The sequence below is a fragment of the Mustelus asterias genome, chromosome 10, assembly GCF_964213995.1.
Source record: "Mustelus asterias chromosome 10, sMusAst1.hap1.1, whole genome shotgun sequence".
Lineage (NCBI taxonomy): Eukaryota > Metazoa > Chordata > Chondrichthyes > Carcharhiniformes > Triakidae > Mustelus > Mustelus asterias.
In genome coordinates this window covers 49,232,578-49,252,143 of record NC_135810.1, presented here as the reverse complement: position 1 = coordinate 49,252,143, position 19,566 = coordinate 49,232,578, and positions in this window count along the sequence as shown.

The window sequence follows — 19,566 nt, the reverse complement described above, 5'->3', positions numbered from 1 at the left end:
ATCTAATTTTAAAATGTTCCCATGTTACAATACGTTGGAATTGAATTAGCTCTTGTGTCTGTCTCTAGGGTCTGTCAAGCAAATAGCTTTTAAACAGTCTTATTTTAAAATATTGCTACATATTGACAAGGCCCTCTCCTGAGGTTACCTTTTCAGATCTGTTCATCTGCAGGAATGCATTGCTACTTAGATATAGAGACTCCTCAGACAGGGTACGTGCCAGACTGTTAATTTAAAGGAAGTTAATGCATATGGTTGCTGAATCTTTTCCTGTTAGACCATTGTTTAAGGTCCATCCTGGTTCCATTGCACAGTCCCTATCCTGTAATGTGACCAAATTAGTTTGATCAGAGGGTCGTCTGGTCATCTGTATCCTGCTTCCTGTCTTCTATTGTTTTCCTCATCCCTGCTCAAGAGCCCGAAATTCCAGTTTTAGCTTTTGCATTTAGGCACACACAATTGACGTTGCTCTGAGCTGACCTGCTCCCTTGGGAACATTGATAGTATAACAGAAGCACATTTTCTTCCAATCTATTAAAGAAAATTGTTTCCAGTGATACAGTCAATACCAAAAAAAGAATTTTAAAAAAAGGCCATTAGACCTTCTAGCTGCTGTGAAAATGCTGCGACACTAAGCCTTTTCTGCTTTTGAGAAAAGCTCTTTTGTGTATCTGTAAATTGTGGTTCTCAGCAAGTACACAGATATTTCACCACCAAAAAAAATGTTTTATTTGACTTTCTTTTTTTTTAATCTTCAGGATGTCGAGAGTCTTATTTATGCTGCTTATTTGTATTTATCAGAAGAAGCACCTTACTAAACCTTGTACAACTGTGAAAATATTTAACCTTTTCATTCTGTTCACAGCTGGAAGTGTCAAATGGGATCGCAACTTAACATCTGCTCAGGAAGCATACATTGTATATTATTAAAAAGTCGACCATTGTGCACAACATGTTGTACACTTCCATGTGTTATATCTATTTAAATAATGAGTAAACAGAAATTGTTTCTTCTTATTAAGTGTGGAGTGATCCTCACCAAAAGGGTGATGTTCTGCTGAGGTGAAATTTTAGCCTGTAGCTTCTTTTAGTTTAATATTTAAAGCTGCATCCTTGACATTTTTTTGTTTATTCAATCTTTAACAGCCTCGGGCATAATAGTGTCTGAAAGTTAACATATTCCAAACTGGAAAAGCATTTAACAGTGTTTCAAGTGGTTTCAACCCACTTGCAGTTCTTTTGAAACTCATCTTTGTTTCATTTCCTCTCACACTATCTAATATTTTCACACGAGAAGCCATTTGCCAGCACTGCCGCTGTCAGTCTGATCTCATTTGAAATGAAAGAAACCTCTTAAAATATTGCGCATAGGAATATAATACCAACATGTTAAGCAGTGTGATACCAAAGGACATTAAATCCCATTACATTATCAGAAAATTAATCATTCTATTTAAATGTGGAGTTCTACTATTTAAATGTGGAGTTCGAAAAAATTATACAAGTTCTGCAAAGACCAGCTTTTACCACTAAAAGTTCACTTTTTAAAAATGTATTCATTCATGGGATATGGTTTGCTGGTTAGACCAGCATTTATTGCCCATTCCTAATTGCCCTGGAGAAGGGATGGATAATAAATGTTGGTATCGCCAGTGACATCTGTCCATCCCAAGAACACAAATAAAAACAAATCAACTTTTAGTGGGGAAAGCTGTTTTTGCTGGTTAATTGCCCATCCATTGAATCCTTATAATGAAAACTCAGGTGGAATCTTGCTGTAGCTACAGTGAGAAGACTGTTGAACTGATTTGAACAAACAACTTATACAGATCTTGGAGGCGATGTGGAGAAAACACTGGAAACACTCAGCAGGTTTGGCAGTAGTGATGGAAGGAGAAAGAGAGTTAGCATTTCAGATCGATGGACCAGAATTCTCCGGCTGTTCAAGCCAGCGGGATTCTCCGGTCCCGCCGGCAGTGCACCCTCTGCCCATGGGTTTCCCGCCGCTGTGGGGTGACATCATCGGGAATTCCCATTGACAGTGGCAGGAGCAGAGAATCCTGCCACCAGCAAACAACGCACCACCTCCCGCAGGCAGGAAACAGGCAGCTGGAAGGCTGGAAAATCTCGCCCATTATCTTTCAACCAGAATATCGCTGTCCTCTGTTTCATTGACACCTCCCTGGAGGTCATTTTCTGCAGGAAGAAAGCTGCTACTTCTGGAGGGCGGCTGGAGGAAGCTGGCCAGTATGTCCAAATAGGCATGGCTGGAGGTAACTACGATGGTCATCAGTTGAGATGTTGACATCAGGACCTGCGTCCAGTGTAACAATGACCTTTTAGGGTTGGCAAGGAGAGTCTTATCTCTTTTATAATCTTTTGTACAGGAAGGTTGTAAAACATACTACTGGCAGCAATACAGAGCATTGTCTCACAGGGTTCATTCCTGATCCTTCACATACACAGACAGAATTCACACTCAGATCTGGTACACCACAATCCAGCAATTGGGTCTGAGCAGCTTCATCAGTGATTCGTTTGTATCCATAAGTGACCATTTCAAACTCAGCAACGTGTGAGGGTGTGAAAACTCAAAGGCCTACAAACTTCACTAACTAAGATCTTCTGTCTTCCACAGGGGAAATGCTCGAGGTGCAGCAGAAGGTGCATGTGGAGACAGCTCAGAGGAAGATCAGCACTATCAGGAAGCACTGTCACATGTGCCATACATGCTCTCTGTCAGCACAGACACGTTCACCTTGGTGGGGCCTCATTTGTATATAGACCAGGTGGCACAAAGTGAGTAGCATGCCCCATGTGAGAAGGAGCAGGTTGATGGAGACAGTGACTGCTGTGGAAGACTGAGGACAGCTCGAGCTATGCTCAGCTCGACAGAGGGGTCATCTACATAGCAGGTAGCAGCAAAGCGAGATGTGTGTTGATCTGTCAGAGTTTCCTGAGGCAGAGCGGATGCTTGTGCAAAACATGGAGGTGTCTGCCCATGCCACGAGTGCCTCCATTTCTCTGACATTGCATGACCACCTTTATTGAAAGAGTGGCCAATCGCATGGAGAATCCTCTAAATGTTCATGTTCCCTTGAGCAATCCTCCTCCTCACTCTCCACCTTTGAAGGTGGTCTCTCCCCAACTTTCTCTGTCACCAGTTCCGCTCCTCTTTAAAGTGCTCAGTTGTGCTGGGTACAGAATATCACCAGAATGATCAAAGCATCTGAATTGCACTTTGTGCAAACCAATGGCTTGCCCTGCCATGGCTCTGGTCATTTGAAGGCATCTTATTTAACCTCTTGTACCTCAGAGGTGGGGCTTCGCACAGGTGTCATTGACCAGGTTTTCAGCAGTTACTCCTTGTCGCTGAGATGCCAGGGAATTGTGTGATGGTTTGAAGATCTGAGGTAACTGAGACTGCCACAGAATAAAGATATCATGACAGCTCCCTGAAAACTTAGCACAAACCTGCAAGATCCTCCTTGGTGGTCGTATATCAGCCATTCACTTAATGTGTGGAACCCTTTATGATTAACAAATACACCTGCCTGGTCTGATGGAGCTTTGGTCATAACACCGGTGCAGTCAGTTATGCCCTAGACCTGAGGAAACCCTGCCATCAAACTGAAACCTAAAACCTTTGGCTTTGACGGGCTACATCCGTGATAAAATTTATCTTCTATGAGTCCTTGGAGACTCTGGGTAATATTGTTGTGGACTGTGGGTTGTGAAGTTATGCAAATGTCTATTGTTGAACCCTGGAATTAGCTGGCCTGGTAAGCAATAGGTAGCCTCTAGGTTATCCTCTATCAGGGTGCATAGGTCAGCAACCACCTGATGGTGCAGCCACAGCCTTCACCGATCCTGTTGCTCCAACAGGTTGGGGACATTGATCCTTGGCCTATTGGTCCTACGTGGAGGCTAGCATCTTCATCTTCTTCTGGCTGCAACCTTCCAGCTACTGCTGCATCCAGACGCCATTCCCTGAGTTGGACAAGGCAGCTACCAATCCTGTGGTGCTTGAAGCCCCTATCAGTGTGGATGCTAATCTGCAGAGTGCTGCATCCCCTCCTTAATGCCCCAGCCATCTTCAGAGCATGTGGAACCTCAGTCCCTTTATAAGATCCCAGGTTTAAAGAGCATAACAGTTGTTTGGATCTACAACTACCCTCGGTGGAACTATATCAACCTTATCTTGCTGAAAACTATCCAAAATATTTGCTTGGAGGAGTATCTTCCACCAGTATGAGATTTATACTATGATTAGCCAATTGATTCCGATTTCCCCCTTTATATTGAGCCTTCAATGGCTTTTTGCTATGCATTTGCCTTCCTTAACTTGTTGCATTGGCAGTACCGTCTGAGGATTGTATGTGTTTGGCTTTTAAATTGTCTTAATTGTTGCCAAATTCATTCCCAGCCCCGCCTCGGGGTAATCCAGCACGAATCGGTAAAACACTGGGTTTCCAGCCTGATGCCTTTTTTTGTGAATTTCCTGCGTTGTCTAACTCCTATCCTGTCTCCAACTGTCACATAATATTCCAACCCTTACATTTCTTTTCTCTGGAGATATGGATTTGCTCTGGATTAGTAGGGAGCATTACTATGAGCTTTTTAACAGCATTAGCACCATGTCAAGGCATTTTGCTCTCTGTTCCCATTAATGTACATTAAAAAACCCTGACAGTTGTATTCTGTCAGTTCCAGTTGAGTGAATACTTCTCTCAACTGAATTGAAATTGAAAATGTATACGAATGTTCTACCCTTGTCCCTTATATCAACAGTAAGAAGTCTCACAACACCAGGTTAAAGTCCAACAGGTTTATTTGGTAGCCTGAGCTTTAGGAGCACTGCTCCTTCATCAGGTGAAGGGCAGCGCTCCGAAAGCTTGTGCTACCAAATAAACCTGTTAGACTTTAACCTGGTGTTGTGCGACCTCTTACTGTGCCCAGTCCAATGCTGGCATCTCCACACTTTGTATCAATAGCTTGGAACATCATCATTCTATACCATATTTGTATATGGTGCCATGGATCTCTAGAAAACGATACTATTTTCATACGCACATCAATACTATGGCATCTCAGCACACAAGACTGTTTACACACATATATATATTACTATTTAACAAAATATGGCTATATATGTGTTTATTAATATTATGTAATTCCATCATATCACATTTCAAATATGTATTAATACTACAGAATGAAAAGAGTTGTATTTGTGTAAGGCTTTTCGTGACCGTAGAACATTCTAATATAGTTTACAACTAATTAAGAATTTTGACGTGTCGTTTGGGAACATTGAATAATATAGAACTACCAACACACTATATGGCAAAATTGATTTTTGGCTGAGTTGAATTGTTTTACATGTATTTTTGCACTGCTTAAATCAGAATATATAGTGTTAATCAGGATCATCCAAAGTATTTCTCAAAAGACTTCCTCATCTGCTTGGTTTCAGACATACTGACTGTAGCATTCTTCATAAATGCAAAATGATAGACTGAGAGCAAAAAATTTTCCACATGTCAATTTTACTGGAGTGGTCACATTCATCAACAAGTATCTTAGGCCTGTACCAGAGATTGCCTCTGTTCACCAATGATGAATGGCCGTTTAGTTTAAATAAATCATAAGAGCTGTATTATCTGCTGCCCTTGTTTTCAGGGTCTACTGGGGTTGTTTGCAAGACTCATGGTCACAGTCCAAAAGGTTGGCTTGAACTTTGGGTAGTGAATTTGATTTATTTCTGAGACGGGTCGGAAAAGAGATGGGGTTATGAGGCCTCTCCAACTTGGTGGGCCCACTTATTTATTCTGGGAGTGTACAGTTAATCAGAGAGCAGTCAGAAACTTTGCAACTCAGCCAACAGTTGTAAGATGAGTATTTTAAAAGTTCTGTACCAGCCATAAGCAGAATCAATCTATTTCTTCCAAAAAAATTCTAAGTGTTGAATTCGCATAAAAACTGGAGTGAATCCCGCTGGTTTTTCAGCGGGAGTTTCAAAATGAATCTCCCACACTCTGTGCACTGCAGAGTGCCTCAGAAAGATACACAATAAAAATCAGGGAGTGGGACCTATTTCCCGCTGGAGAGGCCAGCAGCATAGCGCTGAGCGGGCCACTGCGCATGCGCTCATCTGTTAGATCAGAGATCGGTGCGTACACAGTAGCCCCGCACTACTGGCCTCCCAATCGCTGGCCAGCCCCGCAACGCTGACTTGCAGAGCCCCTCACCCCCTGAAACCCTGGCCTTCTGGAGTGTCCGGGCCAGCACCGACCCCTTCCCCGGCCCGCCTCAATCCCTCCCCCGACCCCACCGAGTCCCGATCTCCCGAACCCCCCCCCCCCCCCCCAACAACCCGGACAGGCCGACCCCGCCCCACCCCGATGGCCAGCCTGATCACCTCCACCCTCCATCACTGATACTAATGCAGAGTGGTAGCGGGTCCCCCCCATCCCCACCGATCTCCGCCCCACACCTTAAAGCAGCGCAGTGGGCTGGGAGAATCGCCCCCTTTACATTTAAAAAAAAGTTGGGCGTTTTGGCACACAGGGAAGGCTGGAATTTATTGTTCATCTCAAGTTGAGTTGACCTTGAGCTGATGCTGCAGTCTGTATGGTGACAGTGTTGTAGTGGCTTGATACAACTGAGGAGCAATCTAAGCCAATGCACTGTCACATTGTTGTGGGGCTGGAGGCCAAATTAGGTAAGGACGACAGGTTTCCTTCCCAGAAAGAAATTAATGAACCAGTTTTTTTTTAATAATCCAGGAGCTTCAATGATCACTATTACTCTATTTCCAGATGTATCACTGAGAACTCCCAGCCCCGGGCAGCGGGAACCTGGATCACAGCTGTTTAATCCCCTACTCCTCATCCACCCTCCATCCATCGGCACCCTCTCTCCCTCCCCCTGCCATACCACGCCCTCAGCCCTCCCTCCCCCTGCCATACCACGCCCTCAGCCCTCCCTCCCCCTGCCGTACCACACCCTCAGCCCTCCCTCCCCCTGCCGTACCACACCCTCAGCCCTCCTTCCCTGAACCCAATCCAACACCTACCATCTCCCTAATCCCCTCACCCCCCCCCCCCCCGTGCATCTACCCCTCTGCTTCTACCCTTCTTCTCTCACCCCATCCCTGACCCACATTCTCCTATCCCAGGTTACCCCAACTTTTCCAATCCTCAATACCAACCTCCTCCCTCCCTCCCTCATCCACCACCCACCAATCCCCACATGGTCGCCACATCCTCATGCCCCACATCTTCCATTCCCACTCCCCCTTCATCCCACAACCCCCTCCTTCAACCCCCACCCCCTCCTTCCCCCCTACCTCCTCCTTCACTCCCTCCTTCACCCCCCCACCCTCTCCTTCACCCCCCACCCCCTCCTTCAACCCCTCTTTACCCCCCCACCCCCTCCTTCACCCCCTACCCCCTCCTTCACCCCCTCCCCCACCCCCTCCTTCACCCCCCTCCCCCTCCTTCACCCCCCTCCCCCTCCTTCACCCCCCTCCTTCACCCCCCACCCCCTCCTTCACCCCCTACCCCCTCCTTCACCCCCTCCTTCACCTCCCGCCCCCTCCTTCACCCCCACCCCCTCCTTCACCCCCACCCCCTCCTTCACCCTCCTACCCCCTCCTTCACCCTCCTACCCCCTCCTTCACCCCCAGCCCACTGCTTCACCCCCCTCCCCCTCCTTCACCCCCCACCCCCTCCTTCACCCCCCTACCCCCTCCTTCACCCCCTCCTTCACCCCCTCCTTCACCCCCTACCCCCTCCTTCACCCCCCTACCCCCTCCTTCACCTCCCACCCCCTCCTTCACCCCCCGCCCCCTCCTTCATCCCCCTAACCCCTCCTTTACCCTCCTACCCCCTCCTTCACCCCACCCTCTCCTTCACCCCCTACCCCCTCCTTCACCCCCTACCCCCATCTTCACCCCTACCCCCTCCTTCACCCCCCTACCCCCATCTTCACCCCCTACCCCCATCTTCACCCCCTACCCCCTCCTTCACTCCCCTACCCCCATCTTCACCCCCTACCCCCTCCTTCACCCCACTACCCCCTCCTTCACCCACACCCCCTCCTTCACCCCCTACCCCCTCCTTCACCCCCCTACCCCCATCTTCACCCCCACCCCCTCCTTCACCCCCCACCACCCTCCTTCACATCTCCACCCTCTCCTTCACCCACACCCCCTCCTTCACCCCCTACCCCCTCCTTCACCCCCCTACCCCCATCTTCATCCCCTACCCCCATCTTCACCCCCCACCCCCTCCTTCACCCCCCACCACCCTCCTTCACATCTCTACCCTCTCCTTCGCCCCTTCCTTCACTCCCCGCACCTTCCCCATCCCCTCCTTCACCCCCCACCCCTCCTTCAACCACCACCCCCTCCCCCCTCCTTCACTCCCACTCCCCTCCTTCACCCCCTCCCCCTCCTTCACCCCAATCTCCTACCCTCTTTACCCCATCTTCACCACCCAATCCCCACTCCCCTCCTTCACCCTCCCATCCCTAAACACCCTCCTTCAACCTCCTACTCCCATTCCTCTCCTCCCATTCCCATCCTTTCCTGCTCATCCTCTGCCTTCACTTCCTACCCCTCCAACCCCCCCACCCTACCTAACCTCCAAACCCAATCCTCAAATGTCTCAGCCCACCTCCCGCATTTCCCATCTTCACCCCAATACCCATCCCTTCTTCATCTCATCTACCCCCATCTTCCACCCCTTCCTTCACCTCACATCCCACCTCATTCATTCCCCTCCCCACAATCTATTCCCAAATTGGGCCTCCTTCAACCCCATCCACTCCCCATCCCCCAACCCCTCGCCCCGTACCCTGCATCTTTCATCCCCTCCTCCACACCCCCACCCCCATGTCCCTTTCTTCACCCCATCTCCACAACCACTCCTTTACACCATCCTCACCATCCCTTCCTTCAACCCCATTCACCACATCCCTACCATTCACACACCCATCCATCTCCCTCTTCTCTTTCACCCCATCCCCACACCCCTCCCCATGTCCCCTTCTTCACCCCATCGCCACACCCACTTCTTTCCCCCATCCCCAACTCCATCACCCCCACCCCTTCAGTCCCATCCCCTTTCACCCCCTCGCCCCCACGTCCTCTAAGAATTTAGAGATTTCTTTAGACCCCAGAAGTTTTGTCAATCATTTCAATTATCCTTTTTGAAGCATAACCACAAATATCTAAAATCAGCTATGTATGTTAAGGAACAATGACAATTGGTCAGAAATTATGATGTTACTTTATTAAAAAGATAATATGGCAGGGTAAAGATAGTTGAGGATGCATGTAAGAATTTCTTCTTTACTCAACATGTTAAGAAGCAATGAATTTAATCAGCCACTGTACTCCTGAGGTGACATCCATTTGGGAACTCCAGGAATTCATAGTACAGAAGGAAGCCATTCAGCCCATCATTCTCAGACAGAACTATCCACATCATCCCATTTCTCATACTTCTCTCTTTCTAAATTTCAAATATAAAATCTACGATGGAATGTATTCCTATCACTGGGTGGCACGGTGGCATGGTGGTTAGCACTGCTGCCTCACAACACCAGGGACCCAGGTTCAATTCCAGCCTCGGGTCACTGTCTGTGTGGAGTTTGCATGTTCTCCCCGTGTCTGCGTGGGTTTCCTCCGGGTGCACCGGTTTCCTCCCACAATCCAAAGATGTGTGGGTTAGGTTGACTGGCTATGCTAAATTGACCCTAGTGTCAGGGTGATTAGCAATAGTAAATAGGTGGGGTTACGGGAATAGGACCTGGGTGGGATTGTGGTCAGTGCAGACTCGATGGGCTGAATGGCCTCCTTCTGCACTGTAGGGCTTCTATGATTCTATGTTTCCGGTGGGAATGTTCCATGTCCAGATCACCCTCAATTCATATCAATATTCAACCATATTTCATTTGGTTGAGAAAATTATTGCTGCAGACAACTTGCTGTAAGAATGGGTTTGATTTTCAGTAATAAAGAAAGGTTTAAAATATGTAGATTGGGATGTGTTGATGGAAATATGTTGTAGAGAAGAAAAATAAAGTTATTTACCTAAACAGTCAGAAAGCAGCCTCAAAAATAAATATTTCACAAAGTATTAAAACCCATTGGCATGTATTAGTGTCAATGTAGCTGAAGTTAATTAATGCCACAGTTGAATGCCACAAATGCATAGGAATAAAACAGCTGATCAGGTGGCATCTCCATGGTAAGTTCTGTTAGTGCCCAGAAAAGCCAGATAGGTCATTTGAAAGGTTTATCATGGTGGTGATGATCAAGGAATAGAATATGGCTGAAATGCAAATATATGTTTTGGATTCATTTTCACTATTGAAGATGATGCAGCAGAAGGAATAAATCTTAAGCTATTGACTCCTCGAATATAAGTACATAAGTTGCCTTAGCTTGGTTTGAGGCACTGAAGATTGATCAGCTTGCTGGACTGCATAACATTTAACTTTGAATACTGTAGAGATTGGAGAGCCGCAGAGCAGGTTCAAAGAGCCGAATGCTTCTACTTTTTTAGCCACCATGCGAGCCATTAATTTAACTGGATAATACTTCTTTTGAGATCTGGACCAGTTTGAACTGACTTGAGAAAGAGCTTGAATGCTTGAACATGCCAAGCCAAGCCACATGCATTAATATTTAGATAGTTACACAGGTACAAGAGTCGGCCATTCAGCCCCTTGAGCTTGTTTTGCTGTTATAGCTTATCTATATCTTAACACCATTTACCCAGTTTTGTACCATATCTTGCAAGTAAAGCTCTGTAATTCCTGTTTGACTACACATTTAAACTGTTGCATATGAATTTCTTGTTATGCTAAAGACTAATAATTCAATGTTTCATGGTCCAAAATAGAATGCCTCCCGGCACTAACATTTTTCACTTAAAGAGCATAGTTTTATTGATGTTTAGGGACACAAATGATCAATGCACAGGAAAACAATCTAATGGAATATTGAGACATTATATAGCCAACACATTCTCTGAGAACTCCTGCACCTCAAGATCTCCAGCTACACGATTGCTGGTGGATGGGGTGAGAGGGGATGCAGAGTAAGTGTGTGTGAGGGGTGGGGGGAAAAGAGAGAGAAGGGTCAGGGAAAGAGAGAACGAGGTGGGGGAAAGAAAGAAAGTGCTCAAGATGTTGGGGAAAGAGAGAGAATGTGTGTGAGAGGATGAGGAAAGAGAGAGTGTGCGAGGGGTGGGGGGAGAGAGAGTGTGTGAGATATTGGGGGAAGAGAGAGAGAGTGTGTGTGTGAGGGATGGGGGAGAAAGAAAGTGTTTGTGAGAGGTGGAGGGAAGAGAGAATTTGCGAGGGGTGGAGGAAAGAAAGAGAGTGTGCGAGGGGTGGGGGAAAGAGAGAGACAATGCACAAGATGTTGGGGAAAGAGGGAGAGTGTGCGTGAGGGGTCAGGGAAAGAGAGAGTGTAATCTGTAGGCTTCAGCCTTCAGATCCTGAGTGGGTTGGAGAAGATGGGGGTGAGGGGTTGATGGGCGTGAGGGGGTGGGTGGCGGGCAGTGTCTTGAGAATGAAGCTGAGCGCCATGCCCCATGAACTGTAAAACGTAGAAACCCTACAGTGCAGAAAGAGGCCATTCGGCCCATCGAGTCTGCACCGACCACAATCCCACCCAGGGCCTACCCCCATATCCCTACATATTTACCCACTAATCCCTCTAACCTACACATCCCAGGACACTAAGGGCAATTTTTTTTTCTGCCTCTGGATATTAGGGCAGATGACTGAAAACTTTCACAAAGAGACACGGTTTAGGAGCATCGTAAATGAGGCTGAGAATTTAACGAGAGAATTTCAGAGTTCATGTGTGAGGCAGTCGCAGGCACAGCCTTCAGTGGTGGAACAATAATGATTAGGATGCTCAAGAGACCTGAATTGGAGGAATCGCAGAGATCTCAGAGGGTTCAAGGTGTTACCAGAGAGGTAGGGGTAAGGATTTGAAAAATCACATGCAGATGTATAAAAATGTGCAGTAGAACACTTCAAACATCACTGCATTAAGACTTGCACCAATGCAGAGTATCAGTGATGTTATACATGTACAAATTATATTGGTGAAACATAATGAGCTTTTCTTATTTGAAGAAAAGACTTTATCCCAATTTAATAGAAAACTAAGTAAAATACGTTTAGTCTGTAGCATGCTGATTGCTGACTGCATGCAAGTTAAGAGATTAATACATCATATCCTGTAAATGTAGTAATTATTGACAGTAGTTTAAAATATTACTCCCTTAAAGGAGTAATATCACAACATCCCTTTTGTCTAACAAAAGATTTACCCTTAAAGAATCAAACTATTTACATGAAAACAAGAGAAAATAACATTGTATACAAATATACTTTAACACAGAGCAATACATTTCCAAGTCTGTGAAATGTTTTGGCTGTTTGCTTAGCCGTTCAGACTTGGTTATAATGATTTCTGCTGGAGGCAGCTGTATGGTTTTAGAATACTGCTTAGGGGTGCTTTGTTTGTGTTGCATCTTAGACAGTGTTCTGTGTGCAATCGGACTGTTTTGTATTTGTGGTATTGTTCTGATTTGGCATCAGTTTTATTGCACTGCCATGCTGTTTGGTGTTCGTATTTGGTGTGACCTTGGTTCTGGACATATGCTGATGATTCCTGATGAATTCCAGGTGACATCAGTTGGGTGTTGTAACCTACACCCCTGCTCAGGTTGGGTAATCTTTATGCACATGCCAATCATGGGGACTGTTCATCTTCCCCTATTTTTTAATCAAGGCATCGCGTACTCGCGGGAGTATTGACAAGTGATGACTGAAAAGGTTTGTTCTCACTTTTCTGCCAAATAGAAATCCCTCATTGGTTCCGCAGAGATGTGCACGATCGGAATGGGTGTATCTACTGGGTTCAAATCATGCCTCTCAGTCCGATAACCTGTATTGTAGAGACTCCTACAAGATGCTGTTCCTTGTCTTTGTCATTGCCTTGACAATACAAGGAATAGTGGCCAAGGACAGGTCGTTGCATTCTGGTGGCATGCAATCACTGGACTGGGTGGTGTCCATAATATAAAATGCCTGAGGTGACCAGGGTGAGTTTTTGTAGCGACAATTGAGTAGAATGGATCGCAGGCATGGCATCACCAAATCATTGTATATGTGGTGAGGTTGGTTTTGGTTGGTTGAAACATCATTTGCAATTTCTGTGGGTACATACATTTCAGTGTATAAAAAAATTGAAGTACGTTTGCAGGTATCCAGTATTATGTATGAATTGTGTCGAAGTTGCCTCCGTGGAAATACAATCTGGATGGTAGCAAAGGCTTCTCTGATTTGATTTGATTTGATTTATTATTGTCACATGTATTAACATACAGTGAAAATAATTGTTTCTTGTGCACTATACAGACAAAACATACCGTTCATAGAGAAGGAAACGAGAGAGTGCAGAATGTAGTGTTACAGTCATAGCTAGGGTATAGAGAAAGATCAATTTAATGCAAGTTCAGTCCATTCAAAAGTCTGACAGCAGCAGGGAAGAAGCTGTTCTTGAGTCGGTTGGTACGCGACCTCAGACTTTTGTATACTGTTGATATCACTGTGCCAACACATTCTTTGATCCATTCCAGCATGTGGAATATCTGCTCACTTTGTGGTGATAGTCTGATTATCATCATCTAACTGTATAGCTTGGCTAGACATTTAATGGATCTTATTTTGGTGTTATCCGTTACATGTTCTTGGTTGACTGGAGCGCTGTACTTATCTGACCTCTGGTTCTGGCTTCTTGTGATGTCGGACTACTTATGTTGGCCTTTGCTTTCTCCACTGGCACTTCCAATTCCCTCTGGTGCCACATGCCTTGCATATATCATTGAAAACTGGAGATTTTCTTGGTGTATGGCGGAAGTATTGTTCACATTGCTTACTAAGCCTGCCTGTGTTGGTTATCGTATCGAAGATGAATGAATTACACACAATCTGTAGACTGTCTTACTAGTAGTGTGGCTTTGTACTTTTATTCACTTCATAGTAGCGCTTCAGCGATGTAACCTTTGGGTTGGTCCAAGATATCTTTTTGGAAGGCTTCCATTGTGTAGATGCTATCATGAGCTTGATTATCCTGTTGGCTAGCTCTGCCATGAAGTCGCAATCATACTCCTGGTCTCTCATCTACTTTTGGATTAGTAAATGGTCTCTGTCTGTTGTCTAAAAGACATGAATTCTGGTCGGTGTAGTCAAGTCAAGATTCACTCATAATTGACCTTTTGAGTGTTGACCAATTTTTTCTGGATTTTTCAGATGATTGTCAGACAGGTCTGATATGCTCTGTCTGTGGTGACCTTCATTATAGAATTTTTTATGGATTTTTTATCTGGTTTAGAAATATTGAGGACAAGAAAACACAGCTTGGTGCAGTGTTGGAACAAGGTGAATTCAAATAGGAGATCTGATGTCTTCCAATTGAATGTCTGAAATGTTGCTATCTGGAATTTTTGACAATTAGCAAATTTATTTAGCTGAACCAAATTTAGCTGAGTTGCAATACATTTAGTAGCCACTGCCTTAGCTGATCACAGTTTATTGCTTGACTGTAATGGTGGTGCTGTTGAACTCTTTGAGTTTTCTTGGTTTTAGTTCTAAGCCCCATCCACAAAGTAGGAATTTAGGTGGCAAAACGGAGGCAGACTGCAAAAGTGAAAACAGACAGTGAAAAAGTATTTTACAGGCTTCTTCTGGTTGTTAGTAGATTGAACTTTCTTCGTAGCCCAGTCTGCAGTACCTTAATTTCCCAGAAGCAGCAATAATGGGCAGTCTCCTGCCTATGAGTTCTGCTTACAGTGAGACCTCCAGACCCGGCTATTTAATTTGTGTTCCTGCTTTAACTTTGCAGCAGATAAACATTCATTATTTACCCTATTCCACATGTGAACAGTCCTGTTAAGATCTCATGGCTGCTGGAGAGTGGTGCGAGGCCAGAATGGAGGTATAATATGTAAAAAGCAACAAACCTGTAGAATTCTTACACACAGTGAATGTAGATAGGTGCATCACTTTCTGTAACAACTTTAATCAGGCAACTGATTAATGAACTCCCTGATTAAAGGCCAAATTGATGGGCCAATCAGGAAGCCTCTTGCTTTGTATTTAACCAGGAGTGTCAGTTCCTCTGGGACTCCGAGTGTAGACTGCGAACTGAAAGCACTCTGTGTGGTGTTGTCAGACTTGTAAATTAAGGGATTTTGGTGAAGGGACTTCTGTCTCCGAGGACGTATTACACTTTCACACCAGCTATTTTCTTCTGCTAGATGTGAAAAGGTTAAACCTTGTATTCTACATGGTCAAATCTTCAGAAATCATGCTCACCATGCCACCATGTTATGTTCTTCTCTTTGATGTAAATTGTACACAAAGATTGTAAAACATTAACGTGGGTTTTTTATTTGAAGATAAGATTATGTACAACAGTACACACTTGGAAACTGAGGCATATGTTTGGCCACTGCTGCTTCAGACTAACTACAAATCATGGGATTAATACATCATATCCTGTCCAGGTGGTACGGATTGACAGCAGTTTAAGATACATTCCCTTAAAGGCATATGCACATCATTGTCAGAACAACAGAGTGAACGGCAACTTCATGGACATGTGCAGTAGAGCCCAAAGGGGATAAACTGTAGAAAACAACTCTGTCGAGAACATTGTAACTGAAGCTATGGAGACCTTGAACACCAAGTTGCAAGACACATTTACCACTAGGAAAAGAAAGAGAGGGTTGGCAGCTGGATGGTCCAGCACCAGTGACCATTCAACATGGCCGTACCTTCTCCCATTACCACACTATTGTAAGGATGGAACAGATCTGAGAGGAGGCAGCTGGTGGCAGACTCTCATCGGCTGCAATGTGTCTGCAGTTCCTGTAGGGACAGTTAAGCTCATGTACCCAAAAGAAAATCCTTGTAACCACTCCAGGAGGCGGCTCACATCCTACCTCCACCTGATATCACAGTTCCTTTTCTCACTCAGGAAACACTTTGGCACATTTTGACAGCCACCAAAGGAAACTACAGTTACAAAGATTAGATTATTTGAATATTCAATATTCACAATGTAAAACTTTATTTTCTTCTTCTGCTGGTTCAGTGCAGTGGGGAGTGAAACAATAAAGCAGCAGTCACTCTTAGTGACAAGACAGGCCATCATGAGCACTAAGTGTGCAACAGTTGTGTTCTATAAGATGCTGTTGCAGAATGGAATGGGTGGAGGGGGGATATACTGTCACAAGACGTCATTCCCTATCAGATTTTCAGACAGCTGAAACATCTTGGCCCTCCATTTCATCCTCTTCATTGTATCCTCCTTCGCCATGTGGTTTGCCTGACCTTCTGCTTCCCACAACCTAATCATCACTTTATGTGCTAAGCATTCTTTCAATGGCAAAAATTATAAAACATGGAGCAAATAGAATGACTTTTTACACCACTGATAAACTGTAAAGCAGCACCTTCATCAAATAACCAAGGCATGGGAGTCACTGCAGTGTACACCAATGATGTGCTCCAAAGTAACGCATGTAGTGGTTTGGGTTTCGTTAGTAGCCATGCACTGCCAATTCTGTGGGGATGTGTACTTTAGGACAGGAGCTACACAAAAGAGGGCCACAGTCTCCCGGGAGTAAACCTTAGAATCATACAACACAAAGGAACAGGGATGACCCTTCAGTTCCTTGAACCAGTTCCATCAGTCAATTAGATCATGGCTGATCTACATTTTTGACTCCATTGACCTGCCCTGGTTCCATATTCGGTGAAACTCATTCCTATCTTAAAATCATGGTTTAAAATTTTCAATTGACCTCACCTCAACAGCTTTTTGGGGGTCAGGTCTAGATTTTGCACTAAAAAGAAATCATTTGGCCCATTTGGCCTGTGCCACCTGTTTGAAAGAGCTATCTAATTAATCCCAGTCACAGTTTTACCCTCATGGCCTGCAGTTTATTCAGTTTACAATGGGGTTCCCAAACATGCTCACTGAAATAATACTGAGCCCTCACCTTCACTCTGTGTGACTTGGTCAAAATCTTTTTATTCTTGCACTCTATACTCTTATTCATAAAATCCAAAGTCTATTTCATCTTTATTTTTCTGTACTTCCACTTCCCCTTTTAGGAAATGAAGTATTAAATCTTAAGACTGCCCACACATCTGCACCCTTCAGCGTCTGTCACTCAGTAAATACTCACAATCCTTACCTTTCTTCCCAGAATGTAGTGCCTCCATATTCCATTGCTTACTCAGACAGCTGAAAAAGGAATGAATAGAGCAAGTAATAAAGAAAACAAACTTTGATCTGCATGACATTTAAGAGAACCACAATGCTAAATGAGTCAATTAAATAGGAACCATAAACACATACAATAACCAGACAGAATCATGGAATCCCTACAGTGCAGAAGGAGGCCATTTGGCTCTTCGAGTCTGCACTGACTCTCTGACAGAGCATCTTATCCAGGCCCACCCCCTGCCCTATCCCCATAACCCCGCTAATCCCCTAACCTACACATCTTTGATGTGAAAATGCTGGTGTTGGACTGGGGTGGGCACAGTAAGAAGTCTCACAACACCAGGTTAAAGTCCAACAGGGTTTATTTGGTATCTTGAGCTTTCAGAGTTCCTTTATCAGGTGAGTGTACTCAGACTCACCTGACGAAGGAGCAGTGCTCTGAAAGCTCATGATACCAAATAAACCTGTTGGACTTTAACCTGGTGTTGTGAGACTTCTTACTGTATACATCGTTGGACACTAAGGGGCAATTTTATAACCATGCCGATCCACCTAACCTGCACATCATTGGACTGCGGGAGGAAACCGCAGCACCCGGAGGAAACTCACGCAGACACAGGGAGAAGTGGAAACTCCACACAGACAGTGACCCAAGGCTGGAATTGAACCCGGGTCCCTGGTGCTGTGAGGCAGCAGTGATAACCATTGTGCTGCCCTGCCAAGGACAGGTGTTCTGTAAATGGTGCAAACATATAGAGTCATAGAGTTTTACAACACAAAATGCTGTATGTATCTCTGTTGGCCATGAAGCACTTATCTATTTTAATTGCATTTTTTACCACTTGGTTAGTGGCTATGGCATTTCAACTGCTCATCTAAAAGCTTCTTAAGTGTTGCGAGGGTTTCCACCTCCACCACCCTTTCAGGCAGTGAGTTCCAGAATCCAACCATCCTCTGGGTGAAAAAAGGTTTTCTTCTAATCAAAAGTAAAGTAAAGTTTATTTATTAGTCACAAGTAAGGCTTACATGAACACTGCAATAAAGTTACTGTGAAAGTCACCACAGTCCAGCACCTGTTCAGGTCAATGCACCTAACCAGCATGTCTTTCAGAATGTGGGAGGAAACCGGAGCACCTGGAGGAAACCCATGCAGACACAAGGAGAACGTGCAAACTCCACACAGACAGTGACCCAAGCCGGGAATTGAACCCAGGTCCCTGGTGCTGTGAAGCAGCAGTGCTAACCACTGTGCTACTATGCTGACTCTCTAATCCCCTCTAAATCTCCTGCCCCTTACCTTAAATCTATGTTTCCTGGTTATTGACCCCTCTATTAAGGAGAAAAGTTTCTTCTTATCCACCTCAATGAGGTCTCCGCTCAGCCTTCTCTGCTCTAAGGAGAACAACCCCAGCCTAACTAGCCTCTCTCCATAGCTGAAACTCTCCAGCCCAAGCAACACCCTGGTGAATCTCCTCTTGACCCTTTCTAGCACAATGACATCCCTCCTATCGTGTTTGTGAGTCCTATAAATAATGAGGTAGGTTTTCTTTAAAAGACAATTTCATTGGGAATGTGAGTTTTCCTGTTTGCATTAAAAATTATGTTGTTTCTGTGGAGAATGTGTTCTTTATTATTTAGCTTATCAATTGCTAAAATAACTAGCATTTGCAATGTGAAAATTCAGTAGTGGTGCTATGGGACATGCAACAGTCAGTACTTTTGTTTCATGTAATCTTTCCTTTTGAGTTTGGGAAATGAAATGATTAGAGTTGACTGTGAAACTACCCGAAATTACTTTCGTGTAGCCTTCTGCATTTGATGTTTTTCAATGGATGAACATGATTGAATGGGACTAATCAGTTCTCAATGCGACGCCAGTTATTGCACATTATTTTCAAACCAAATATCATCAAAAGACACCATTTGGTTCCTTGAACGTGGCATTTGACAAACTCTCCAGCATCAGAAAAGTAGAGAATGACTTTATATATAAATAAAATGAATGTACCTTCATTGTCTAAAAGACTCACTTATTTTAAAATGACATTAAGAAGGTTTTTTTTCTCCTGGGGGGAATTTGAGGTTTGCAGATTTTTTGGTTCTTTATTCGTTTAGTGTGCATTGCGAGCCCTTGTCCCCGTAAATTCAAACAACGCAGTTCAGAGTTGATTAGCAAACTACAGCAACGCTGCCTAGAATGGAGTGAATGATGGTCAGAGATCTCGGATGGT